The sequence below is a fragment of the Silene latifolia genome, unplaced genomic scaffold, assembly GCF_048544455.1.
Source record: "Silene latifolia isolate original U9 population unplaced genomic scaffold, ASM4854445v1 chrun_scaffold_16, whole genome shotgun sequence".
Classification (NCBI taxonomy): Eukaryota; Viridiplantae; Streptophyta; class Magnoliopsida; order Caryophyllales; family Caryophyllaceae; genus Silene; species Silene latifolia.
The window spans coordinates 878,356-892,342 of NW_027413123.1; the positions used below are offsets into that span (position 1 = coordinate 878,356).

General features: G+C 40.9%; 1 non-coding gene across 1 annotated transcript; it reads left to right on the forward strand.

The window, feature by feature from the left end:
- The first annotated feature begins 3,603 nt into the window (after nt 1-3,603).
- Nucleotides 3,604-3,710, forward strand: LOC141637384 (small nucleolar RNA R71). Its single transcript, XR_012541768.1, has one exon. It is a non-coding gene; the product is annotated as a small nucleolar RNA R71 (small nucleolar RNA).
- The last annotated feature ends 10,277 nt before the right edge of the window (nt 3,711-13,987 follow it).

Sequence of the window (13,987 nt, forward strand, 5' to 3'; positions counted from 1 at the left end):
TCTAGTCTCTACCTTAGTCACTTTCAATGAACTCAGGAATTCCAAGGTAAGGGAGGGGTATGTCAATTCTCTTGTAGTAAGCAGTTTTCCCAACCCCATGGCTTCAAAGAAGGCTTTTGTTTGTTCAAGGACACCCAATTTGTTCATGGCATCTTCACATATGAATTTGGTGGGTAGAATGGCTTTCTTAGCATACTTGGAAAATGTATCCCTATGGGAGTTAGAAATGAAAATTACCTTCGGATAGTTTGATAATTTAGCAATTTCTGGAGTTGTTGTTGTTGTTGCGTCTAAGGGAGGATCTTGTTGTTATTGTTGAACTTCCAAGTTTGCATTAGCAACCACCATAGCCATTGAAGCTTTCTTTGCTTGAAGGCATTGTTGCCTTTTTGAGAGTGCCTTTGCCTTAAGTGCCTTTGTTGACCCTTTTCTTCTTGCCATTGATGATTATTCTAAGAAAAGATTGAAAGTCTTCAATTTCCAATTATACCCAAATCGATTTTAAAATGAAAGGATTTGCCTTTGTATTTCAAAAATCGACTCAAAGGTTGAAGATTTTGGTGCTTGGATTGATTATTGTTGGAAAAGGAGTGATTAATTGTTGTTGTAGGGAAATTTGGATTTGATTTTGTTGAATTTGGTTGAGGAAATCTTGTTTTTTGGTGATAGAGAGGATGAGGGTTTTGGGGTTTTGGGGTTTATGGGTAGTGTTTTGAATGTATGAATGAATGTGGGAAGGAGTATTTAAAACACCCAAAATTTCAAAACTGCAGGGGGAAGACGAGCGGATTCCCTTCGGGACACTCGGATTCTGCTCAATCTGGGTTCAGGAAATCTCGCCTAAAGACGAGCGTCTTTCAGTGAAGACGGGCGGATTTCTGCAATTCAGGACGAGCGGATACCCTTAAAGACGAGCGGATTCTGTTACAGCGAATTTTCTCAATCTGCACTGGCAAAAAGATGAGCGACTTCTTGCAAAGACGAGCGGATTCTTTCAGACGAGCGTCTTCTCTGCTGGGACGCTCGGATTCTCTAACAGACCAAATTTTTCAAATTTGCAGCTCATTTGGACGGACGGATTATCCCATACATGCTCGGATTCCCATAAAACGAGCAGATTCCCCATAAGGACGCTCGGATTCCTCCTGGTCTACCTGGATTCAGTTCCATCCATGCACTTGCATATCCCGTGTCATTTTCATTCTTCAAATCCCGTGTTCTTCATTGTAGGAGCACTACTAAGGCATGAATAGCCTAGGCAATTGCTATCCCCACACTAAGCTAAAGCACTACACATTAATAAAATCATTAGTCCCTCCCTCACTTCTCTTAAAAATGATAGATATCTTGATCAAAGCATAAAAATCCAAAAATGACAAAAATGCAATGTAAGAATTAAAATGCAAGTTAGGGAGTTAGAAATATTTAAAAATGGTGGTTTGGAGAGGACTCCACCAAACTCTCATCCTTAGTGAGATGTCATGGGGGCATGTCCAAGGTGTTGTTGATGTTACTCAACACCTTGAAGAAGTAGTCAAAAGCTTGTTCATTATCATGATAAAGATCTTCAATAGATCTTTTCACTTGTTGTCCTTCATGTTGGTCTTGATCGATAGCATTACCAATGTAGGGATTGAAAATCCCTTCAAACTAATCGTCCCAAAGACCACAAACATCATCTACTTGGTCATTAAAGATCTCTTGAGTTGATAGAGACAACTCTCCCACTTTCTTGTCTTGGCCAATGAGGCCATCTTCTTCATTGCTTGACTTTGGTGAGCTTTTCAAGCTCTCTTTGTTACAATTTCCTTGCTCTTTGAATGGAGCATCATCGACTTTCTTCTTTCATTGGAATTCCGACTTCTTCCTATCATCCTTCCGGCTATAATGATCAACCATAAAACATGGTTCATGCAAACGGGGATCTCTCATGGTCTTGTCAAGATTGAAAGTTATGCTTTTATCTCTCACTTCTAGAGTGAGTTCTCCATGCTTCACATCTATCACCGCACCCGTGGTGTGCAAGAAAGGTCTACCTAGAATAATTGGAATGTTGGAGTCTTCTTCCATGTCAACAATGACAAGTCCACCGGGATGAAAAATTTCCCAACTCTTACGGGAACATCTTCACATATCTCTAATGGTGTCTTCGTCGATCTATCGACCATTTGGAGTGTGATATTGGTGCATTTAAGCTCTCCCATCCCTAACCTTTTACTCACCGATTACGGCATAACACTCACACTAGCACCTAGATCACATAAGGCTTTGTTGATCGTGGTGTCGCCAATGGTACACGGTATTGAGAAGCTTCCCGGATCTTTAAGTTTTGGAGGTGAACTCCCTTGAACTATTGCACTACTCACCTTAGTGAAGGCGATAGTCTCAAGCTTCCGGATCGACTTCTTCTTCGTAAGGATGTCTTTCATGTACTTTGCATAGGCCGGCACGTGATTGATTAATTTCGTGAAAGGAATCGAGACTTCCAAATTCTTCACAATTTCCATAAATTTTCCGATTTGGTCATCAAATTTGGGCTTGGTTTGACGACTCGGAAAAGGAAGTCTAATCACAATGGGCTCCTTCTCCTTGGCCTTGTCTTCATTTTTCTTTGAAACTTCTTCTTTTGATGGTTCTCCATCCTTGGAGTTTTGCACAACTTCTTCTTTGTCACTAGCTTCCACAACTTCATCCTCAACTTGCTTCTCCGGTGCTTCATACCTCGTACCACTTCTCAAGTGAATGAAACTAACCGTTTCATGTCTCGCGGGATTACTTTGAGGTGGTAATTGCACCTTTTCTCTTTGTGAGCTTGAAGATGATAGTTGAGTTAATTGGGTTTTCAACATTTTGGTGTGGGCTAGGATGTTGTTGATGGTGATTTCCTTTGCTTCACTATCCTTTTGCATTTGAGTGAAAAACTCTTGTTGATTATTTTGCATTTGGAGGACCATTTTTTGAACATCAAAACCTTGGTCATTTTGTTGATTGTATGGAGTTTGATTTTGGTAGCCTTGGTTTTGGTTGTAAAAGGGTCTTTGATTTTGGTTTCTCATGGGAGGTGGGGTGTATGTTGGTTGAAGATTTTGAACATTTTGGCTTTTGTATGAGAGATTTGGGTGGAATTTGGTGTTTTCATTGTAATAGTTTGAATAAGGGGTACCACTCTTGTATGCTTGAAAAGCATTCACTTGTTCATTTGTTCCCCTACATTCACTTTGGTCATGTCCCAAAGTTCCACAATTCTCACATATCCCACTTGGGATTGATGAAGATGCCGTCATGGCATTAACATGTTGCTTTGGTGATTTTGAGGCTTCTTCAAGTCTAGCCATAGCTTTTCCGAACTTCAAATTGAAGGTATCAATGTGAGCACTAAGTTGAGCACCCAATTGAGTAATAGAGTCCACTTCATGCTTTCCTCCTCTAGTAGCCTTGCGAGGTCTACTATATTGTGAATTATGGACCGCCATTTCCTCAATCTTGTTCCAATTTTGATTGTCGTCAACTTCGGTGAACATTCCATTTGATCCCATGTTGAGAATGTTTCTTGAGTCTTCATAAAGACCGTTCCAAAATTGTTGTACCAAGAACCACTCGCTAAGTCCATGATGAGGACATGCGCGACAAATTCCTTTGAATCACTCCCAAGCTTCATACAAAGATTCTTCATCTCTTTGCTTAAAGCCCGTAATTTGAGCTCTTAGCATGTTAGTCTTTTCCGGTGGATAGAACTTTTTGTAGAAAGATAGAGCCAATTTCTTCCAAGAATCAATTCCGAGAGTAGCCTTATCAAGGCCTTTCAACCATTGTTTTGCGGTGCCAATTAGAGAAAAAGGAAATAAGATCCATCGAATTTGGTCTTGAGTTACACCGGTTTGAGAAATCGCATCACAATAGTCGCAAAAAGTCTCCATGTGAGAGTGAGGGTCTTCACTAGGCATCCCCCCAAATTGGCTTCTTTCGACTAATTGGATAAAGGCGGATTTGGCAATGAAATTTCCGGTTAAATGTTGTGGTGTGGGAGTACCATTGGGTAGGTTCTCCTTGGTTGGTACGGAATGTGATGAAAATTTAGGCATTGTGGGTTTATTTTGTGTTGGATTTTGTGTTGGGTTCTCCTCACCTTCTCTTGCAAAAGGGTTGATGAGCTCAATAGTGTTTGGTTGAATATCTACAACCTCACCAATACCTCTCAAAGTTCTCCTAGCAAGTCTTCTATTGGTTGTCAAAGTTCTTTCAATTTCGGGATCAAAGGGTAACAAGTTACCTTGTGATCTTCTAGACATGCAAAATATCAAACAACTTGAAAATAATTAGAACAAACCTTAAGGAGTTTTACTTCCCCAAGGCAAAGAAAGACACAACTAATAACAATACAAGAAAATCTAAATCAAGTTAACACCGTCCCCGGCAACGGCGCCATTTTTGGTCGGACTCACTTGGAGGTTTAGTTTTCGGTACTTGTCGTTAGGAGCACCTAGACCAAAACACAATTTATAACTCCACAAACAACTCTACAATTAGTAAAGAGGCAAGTAAAGGTCGGATCCCAAGGGACGGGAATTGAGATGAGATTTTCAATTGCAACTAGTGGTGTCTAAGGGTGTCACAATTTGGGGTTTGGAGTAGAAGATCACTAAACTAAATAGCAATAAAAGTAAACAAGCAAGATGATTAAAAATGGGTGTAAACAATTGATAAAAGGCACTAGGTTGTCATGGGGTCATAGGGGATTCATGGGAATTGATCATACAAACATATTCTCAAATTATTGTTATGATTGATCATACAAGCAATTATTGTTGTGATGGATCGAGTTGGTTTATATCTTACGATCCTAGGAAAGTTTGGGCCCCGGAGCCGAATCGATTAGATTGTACAACACCTACAAGTCAACTTAATTTCCCTACTCAACTATATGCATGGCATAATGAGACTCGAGTTGGTTTATGTCTTACAAGTCTCATTGAAAAGATAGGTGATGGGTAAAAAATGCAAGGATTCATAGGCTCGAATTTCATCAAACATAACATGTGCATAAGTTGAGATCGCAGCAAGCAAGCAAATAAACTATGTAAACATATTAATTTAAGCATGAATCATCCCCCATGTCGGTTTTCCCTAATTACCCATTAACCTTAGCTAAGGAAACTACTCACTCATTATCATGTTGAACATGCTAGCAAGATTGTCAATCATACCAACAAAGTGAAACATGATCAATAAATGAGGATAATTAACAATAATTAAAAAGGGATTAAGAGAATTATACCTACTAATGATTCCAATAATAAAGCAAAGAATAATAGAATTACTTGATGATTGATTGGAAGGTTGTTAAGCTCCCAATAATAACCCAAATAATCTTCAATTACCCAAAATGAAAGATGAACTAAAAGAGATTAAAGAAATGAAATTTGTATTAAAACTTGATTAAATGTTGATTACAAGATTAAAGAGAGATTTGATTGATATTAACTACACTAAAGATTGCTAAGAAGAACATGATCTTCTAATTATCCTAATGGGGTATTTATAGTGGGGATTAGTTACATAAATTAGGGTTTACTAAGGGCTTAAATGACGATTAAGTCCTTGAGGAATCGCCGGTCTCAAGGGAAATTCCGGTCTCCTTTTTGCCGGTCTTAGAAAAATATGTGCATCCTTCCTTGAAATGTGTAGAAAACGAAATGGCTGACACACAATCCGAGCGTCCAGGGCACGGGACGGGCGGATTGTGGGCTTGTTGGATGAGCGGATTCAAGGGAAGACGAGCGGATTGTGGTGGTTCTGGACGGGCGTCCAGCTGGGGAAGATGCTCGGATTGCACCTCTTGGACGGGCGGCTTGTGGACAATCCGCTCGGATTGTCTTACAACTACTTTCTTTCTTCTTTTCTTCCTTTTTCTTCATAAAATCCTTGAAGATTTCCTCGGGGATGCAAGGATCTTTTCTCATCATTGCACATCTACTATAGTATGTACAAAGGCCTTCTAATCTTGATTCTCTTTGATGCTTGGTCATTGAATTCAATCAATTTAGCTCTATTTTGCCATGAAAATGCAAGGTTTGCACTCCTTTCCTACCAAGGAAACAAAACCTCAAAGAATATGCAAAACAAAGGACTAAAGACAATAAATGACCCAAATATGCACTAAAAAGCATGGGAACAAGGCTAATTCGGGGACTAAATATGCTCTAATTATGGTCACATCACTTTGAAAAATAGGTTTGGCATATGACGGTTTACGCCGTCATGCTGCCAAAATTCACGTTGGAAATCACAAGCAAAACATATAACAAAAAAGAATTCACAAGTAAATGGCCTAAATTAGCGCGAAAAAAGAGAAAATGAAAAAAAGTGCCCGAAAATGGACAAAAATGACGCGACCGGGCGATAGGGAAGGCTACCCCCTAAAAAAAGATTTTAAAAGAAATGTCTAAGTGTTTCATAAACATTTGTGAAAAGAGGGAGTGAAATGATTCCCCGAAAAAAAAAAAAAAAAAAAAAAAAAAAAAAAAAACGAGTAAGTTTGCGTATTTGGCGAAAATGTCGATTTTGCCTCGAAAAGCGAACCCGTAAAAGATTAGGAAACATAAATTTGGTGATTATTCGGAAGTACAGAATTAAGCACCTATAGGAATAGGAAACTTTAACTATAACAGATTTAGGAAAGATCCCGTGGCTGTCAAACGAGGAAGAGAGCTTGTGGATGAGGCGCAGCAGGAGATGCGATCCTTCGAAGAGGCACAGCAACTGCTGCGTCCTTTTTCCAGTTAGTCCGTCCTAAGCTGAATTTAGGAAACATCGAATAGTATAAATAGAGACCTCGATTGAGCTTCTATTCTCACAATTCTCCCTTCCTTGACTTCCTATAAAACCTCCTATATCTTCTCAAATTGTCCAAAAAAATTATGGATGCCTTTGAAAATCGCATTAAGGAGTGGACGAATGAATTTACAAATATGGAGAAACACGACATGGGTGCTTTTAATCTAGCATCAATCATAAGTTTGAAGGTGGTGAAGGTAATTAGGCCCTTTCTGGATGCTTGTCTTGAATATTGGGATCCTAATTTTCATGTATTTGCCTTTTCGAGAGGCGAAATTTGTCCTTTTCCTAAAGAAATTGGTGCGGTTGGAGAATGGGATGCCGAAAGTGTTCCAGCTATACCTCCTAGCTCTCAAGGATATACTAATAAATTCAGGGACTTGCTTGGATTGACCAAGGCTGAGATAGACCATCTTGTGACCTTAAAAGGTGTCCGTATGTTCGAAATTGTCGATCGATTTATAAATAAGGAGGACCCTACTATCTCTTATGTGGTGAGGCGTAGAGCTTATGGATTTTGCCTTCTTCATTGCTATATCTTGCGAGGGCATGTGGACAAAGAGCTGAGGGGTGACCCTCGGTTTCTAGGCATAGTAGAGCAACTGGAACTGCGTAGAAGGCCAGCATGCTTGATTCTAGGGGAGACCATTCTGGGATTGGATAATAGGAAGGCGAACAACAAGCATCTTTATCTTGGGAATCCTATTATTTTACAGGTAAGAACCCGTCTTCTTGTCCTATTCGGCCGTTTTTTATTTCCGTTTTTGTTTTTGTTTTTTTAGCCGGTTTTGGGATATTGACTCTCTTCCCCTTCTTTGCAGATCTGGCTGATGGAAAGACTGCGGTTGATCAATCCCCCAGTTGACGTGACAGGATATCACTCCCGATTAATTGCGATGAGAACGAGGCTATACACGGTGGACTTCACTCGAGTATGCGATTATTGGGAATATAAATTGAAGAGTGAAGGTGGGCTCTTGATTAGGTGGATAGTGTCATGGTGGCATCTCAGATCAGTGACTGGAGTATCGTCTTTGGATCCGACACGGTCAATTCGCGTTCCCGGCTTGGAATTCATGGTCTATACTTTTCCTGAGAGATTGATAAGGCAAGTGGGCCTAAGACAGAAAATCTCGAAGCTGGACACCGTCCCTCAAACTGCCTTGGCGCATACTTCGGAGTCTTGTAGAGAGTGGGCAAATCATTGGGCCCAAAGGAATATGTGGTTCATACCCGGTCCGGTTAGCTCATTATGGGTATCTAACTCGTATCTACAGTGGAGGGAAGCTGGCACTCCCGAGGAGCGTAAAAAGTTAAGGAAACACGAGTCCGTAGACTATAAAATCCGCGAAGTGGCGAAGGAGAACCAAAAGTACTTAACTGAGGAGGAAGAAGAGGTCGGATATCGGGTCGCCCGTCCGTCGAAGGAACCAAAGAATGCTCCTGCCGAGAAGATAGTGGTGGATCAAAATGGGAAAGCTAGACCGTGAGAACTTCCGTTAGTGATTAGGTCGGAAATAACGCAAGAGTGTCCCGCTCGTGGCCGAGACAAGAAATGTGACAATGCCGACAAAGGCAAGGGGGAAATGGAAGAGTAGCCTTAGTCATTTTTAATAGTATTATTTATTATTTTGAGTTGTAATAAATGTCGGCGATTTAGAATCCTCGCCTAGCATTTTAATTTTCAGCATTTTTAATTTTATATGTATTTGGCGTATTACTATTATTTAAAGAATAATGAATAAATGATTTATTAGTTAAGAAACTTTCATAAATTTTCTTTATTTATTCTTGTCGAATTTCAAATGCAACATGCAAATGTCCTTCTATTTACATCCTGAAATGACAGGTTGTATCCTGTGAAGGATTACCTACGTCTTCATTAGAAAAAATGAAATCCAACCCTGTATGTAGTTCGAAAAAATGTAAAAGAATAAATGTTCGAAGCAAGAGCTTGTAATGAACTTAGAAAAAATAAGCGTGTGCTCTACTTACTCCTAAGGAAATGCAACTCAATTTGATGATATGAGGATGTCAAAATGCCAAAACGCAAGAGCGAAATGTCATAAGCTTGATTAGAAAACTCATTCCCGTCTAGGTCTGTGATCTTAACCGCACCCCCTGAAAGTATGGACTTGACCAAAAACGGTCCTACCCAATTCGGTTTAAATTTTCCCCGTGGTTCGACAGGTAAGAGAGGTATGACTAACTTGAGCACTAAATCCCCTTCCTTGATATTTATGGGCTTGACCCATTTATTAAAGGCTCGTTTGATGCGTGCCTAATATGTCTGAACATTATGTAATGCGCGTAGCCTAGGTTCGTCAAAGAGGACGAGTTCATCATACTTATCCGTATTCCATTCAGCTTCTAGGATTTGACTTTCGAGTAGAATGCGTAGAGATGGAATCTCTAGCTCTACTGGTTGTACAACCTCCATGTCGTAAGTCATATAGAAAGGAGTAGCCCCAGTGGTCGTCCTAAATGACGTGCGTTATCCCCATAATGCAAAGGGTATTTTGCTAGGCCAATCGAGATAATTATCGATCATTTTCTTGAGGATTGTCACGACATTTTTGTTAGCTCCCTCTACCGCGCCATTAGTTTGAGGTCTGTACGGCGAGGAATGGTGATTCTTGATCTTATATTTGGCTAGCAACTGTGCAGCTTCGGCCTGAAAATGTGACTCGTTGTCACTGATGATTTCATGTGGGCAACCATATCGACAGATGATATTGGTTTGTATGAACTTTGCCACATGTTTGGCTGTAAGGCTAGTGTAAGATGTTGTCTCGACCCATTTATTAAAATAGTCGATAGCTACTAGAATGTAACAATGGCCTCATGTCCCAGCTGGAGTGATTTTCCCGATGATGTCTATTACCCAAGCAGAAAATGGCCAAGGAGATGTCATAGTATATAGCATTGAGGTAGGGACATGTTGCACATTCCCAAAGACCTGGCAATTTTGACAATGCCTGACATATTTGATGCAATCTCACTCTATTGTCATCCAGTAATACCCTAGACGTGTAATTTTCTTTGCCATTATAGGTCCAGTCATGTGAGGACCGCATTCTCCATCGTGAACTTCTCCCATTACATTCTATGCCTGTGAATGATCAATGCAACGCAAGATGACACCAAGTGGTGTTCTTTTGTATAACTCTCCCTGTATGAGGAGGTATTGAGAGGCAAGTAGACGTATGGCGCGTTGTCCCCTCTTATCCATATCTGGTGGATATGTACCATTAAGCTTGAAATTTAGAATGGTCTGGAACCAAGGTTCTCCTTCGTTTTCCTCCTCATCTATAAGGAAGTGTAGATAGGCTGGCTCTGAACGGCGTTCGATGCACAAAGGCATTTCAGCCATGTTGTCTGGCATATTAATCAGGGATGCGAGTTTTGCAAGAGCGTCCGCAAACTGTTTTTCTTCGCGAGGCAGGTGTAAATAAGTAACCTGATCGAATAATTGAGCAATCTGATCTATCCTAGCCTGATAGGGTGCTAGACTTTCACTTCGGATTTTCCAGGATCCAGTGATTTGGTTAATGATCAAGGATGAGTCACCATGAACTTCAAGGTTCTTGATGCCCAAACTTAGTGCTGCTTGTAGACCAATGAGGCAAGCTTCATACTCTGCTGCACTTTTTGTCACCTCGAAGTCGAGTTTGACAGAAAGTGGTGTATGATCGCCTTCAAGAGAAATGAGCAACATTGTTATCCCAAATCCTCTCAAATTGGATGCCCCATCAAAGTAAAGATCCCAAGAATCCATACTGGTTTATAAAATGTCCTCATCTGGAAAAGACCACATGTCTACTGCCTGCGTATCGTTGATAGGATTATCTGCAAAGAATTCAGCCACAGCACGCCCCTTTATGACTTTCAAAGATACGTATTTGAGATTGAACTCTGAGACCATTAAGGTCCATCTTTCCTAGCGTCCATTGAGGACGGGTTTCTCGAAGAGGTATTTGACGGGATCCATTTTAGAATACACTTTAACCGAGTAGCTAAGCATGTAATGGCGTAGCTTCTTTGTTGCCCACACAAGTGCGAGGCATGTCTTCTCGAGTGGTGTATACTTACTCTCGTACTCCAAGAACTTCTTACTAAGGTAGTAGATAGCTCTTTCTTCTTTTCCAACAGTCTGTGAGATATAAACCAAGAGGTTGATCTTGTTGGGGAGGCATTAGCACTAGTGGCTTGGCCAATATCTCCTTTATCCTGTCAAATGCCTTCTGACAGTCATCGTCCCATATGGTATGGTCCGTTTTCTTGAGCTTTTTGAAGATAGGTTTGCAGATCATAGTGAGTTTCGATATGAATCGAATTATGTAATGTACTTTGCCTAAGAATCCTATATCCTCTTTTTCTGTTTGGGGTTATGGCATCTTGATTCAGGACTTGATCTTGGATGGATCGATTTCTATTCCCCTATGGCTGATAACGTATCCCAGAAGCTTGCCTGATGTTACCCCGAATGCACATTTCTGAGGGTTGAGCCTCATATTGTATTTGCGCAGTCTGAGGAAGAATTTGCGAAGGTTAGCGATGTGCCCTTTTTTATCCTTAGATTTGACGATCATATCATCTACGTACACTCCACCTCTTTATGCATTATGTCATATAGCAAAGTAGTCGCAGTGCGTTGGTATGTAGCCCCGGCATTGATTAGCCCGAATGGTGTAACAGTATAGCAGTATGTGCCCCACTGAGTGACGAAGGCTGTCTTATGCATATCTTCTCTGGCCATTTTAATTTGGTTATATTCTGCATACCCGTCCATGAAGCATAACAGTGCGTGATCTACTGTATTATCTACCAATATATCGATGTGTGGTAGAGGGAAGTCATCTTTAGGACTCGCTTTGTTCAAGTCTCTGAAATCAACACAAACCCGAATTCGCCCATCCTTTTTGGGTACGGGGACTATATTAGCCACCTAGTCTGAATACTCGGAAACATTGATGAATCCGGCTTTGAATTGCTTATCAACTTCTTATTTAATCTTAAGAGCCCATTCTGTCCTCATCCGACGAAGCTTCTATTTTACAGGTTTGAAACCCGGCTTAATTCGAATGCAATGTTCTGCAATATCCTTGTCGATCCCTGACATGTCCTTGTAAGACCAAGCGAAGACGTCTTTGAACTCGTGTAGGATATCGATGAAACTGGCCCGTTTAGTTGGGTTTAGGGTCGTCCCTATCCTAAGTTCTTGGGGTTCTAATTCCGTTCCTACGTTGATAGGTTTGGTGTTTTCTATAACTGGTGCCCCTTCCCCCTCTTCTAGTATTTATTTAATTATATAGGGAGGTAATTCGATTGAGTCTGGGTCAGTATCATTTTTACTATCATCGTAAACAGAATTGCATTCAGAATAACACAAGGAGTAAGCATAATCAGATTTATTCATGATAAAGTTTGAAAATAGCTGAAACAAAAAACCCATCTGCGTAGTAGTCAGTGGCGGTAAAGGGACAATTGCCGGGACATTCCCCAAGCTACTGTTACTTGGCGATGCTATGCTAGGAGGAACAAAAGGGTGGGGAGTGACGACAGGAGAAAACTCTCTAGTGACTTCTCTAGACTTAGATCCCGACTCCGACTCCGATTCTGACTCTGACTCGAATTCATCGTCTTTGGGTTCTCCTTTGAACATCTCTCCTTCTCCAGTAGTAAGTTTGAAGAATTTTCCTTGATTGTTGGTCCATTTGATCGACTTTATCCATCCATTCTGTTAATTTGAGCTGGTGTCGGTGATCAGTGCTGCAGGGTTGAAATGTCGTCTTGAAGTATCATGGTAATGATCTCATCCTGCACTGCCTTGATGAATCGATCTTCTCCAAATAGAAGGCTAACAGCCTGTTCGTCGATACAAGGTGTCTGACGAGTTTTGACGGTAGAAACCATATCTGGAGGAATGAAGTAGCAATCGTGGAAGACCTCGATTGCAGCTAGTTGAATGCCTCTGTAACGCCAAGGTTTGGGAAATCTATGAAAATATTGACAGTTCCCTCCCCTGACGAAGTACCCATTTAGTGTAGGGAGGTAGGGTTGCATTTGGACTCCTTTACTTTTGCGAATCTGAACCAGAGCAAGCATTTCCAAGGTTTCAGCCTTCGTGGGCTTGTACCCCAAGCCTAGTGGTATCCTTTGGGAGTTACCTTCCTTAAAAGGTGCAAAGGTATTTTCTCTGATGGGGCTTAGTGGTATTCCTGGGAAGTATCCCTGGGAAGTATCCCTGGGATTTGAGTATGTAGTTGACCACCAAGTTGGAGTATAGGTTGAATTATAAGGGAGCTAGCTCGCTCTCTATAAGGTTTATGATTTGAAATCCTCCAAGCTCGTACAATGGATCTGTAACCATTTAGTTGCTTGGCATTTTCTCTATTACGGCCTTGATAGGTGATGAAGTGATCGTCACTACCTTGCCATCTAGAGGGATCTTGATCTTTTGGTGTAAGGTAGATGTCACTGCTTTGGAAGCGTGAATCCAGGGCCTACCTAGAAGTATATTGAAAGATGCCTCGATGTCTGCTATCTGAAAATTAACCTTTCGATCGATTGGCCCAGTGGCCACAGTATGGTTAATTAGCCCCATTACTTTACATCGCGTTCCTACGTATGCTCAAACGCCTTGGTTAGTTGGAGTCCAGTCTGATTCTTTCATGCCTAACTTATATGTTGTCTTTAGTGTTATGACATTGACTTCGGAGCCATCATCCACCAAAGTCATTGGTACGTTTTTTTTTCAAACATGTGACTGTGATGTATAGAGTGAGGTTGAGTGACGCCAAAGGGAGGCAAGTCCTCATCTGAGAAAGTAACTGGGTTACTTAGCATGATTGAGTCTTGGAAGACTAGGTTGACGATGTCGTCAGGTGTAGAGTCGTGTGCAACGGTTAATTTAGCCAATGCTTGCAGTAAAGCCTGGCGCTGAGGAAATGAACTTGCAACTAGTTGCCAGACTGAAAGATCAGCCTTTGTCTTTTGAAGTTCCTTCAATTAATGGTCAGAAGATGTATCTTCGCCATCATTTGGTGTGACGACATTGGTGTTAGTAGTTGGACCATTAGCAACTGGACCACTCATTTGTCCTTGAGTGACATTTTGGTATGGACGTCCCGAGCGAGTAAGGTGGTCTATC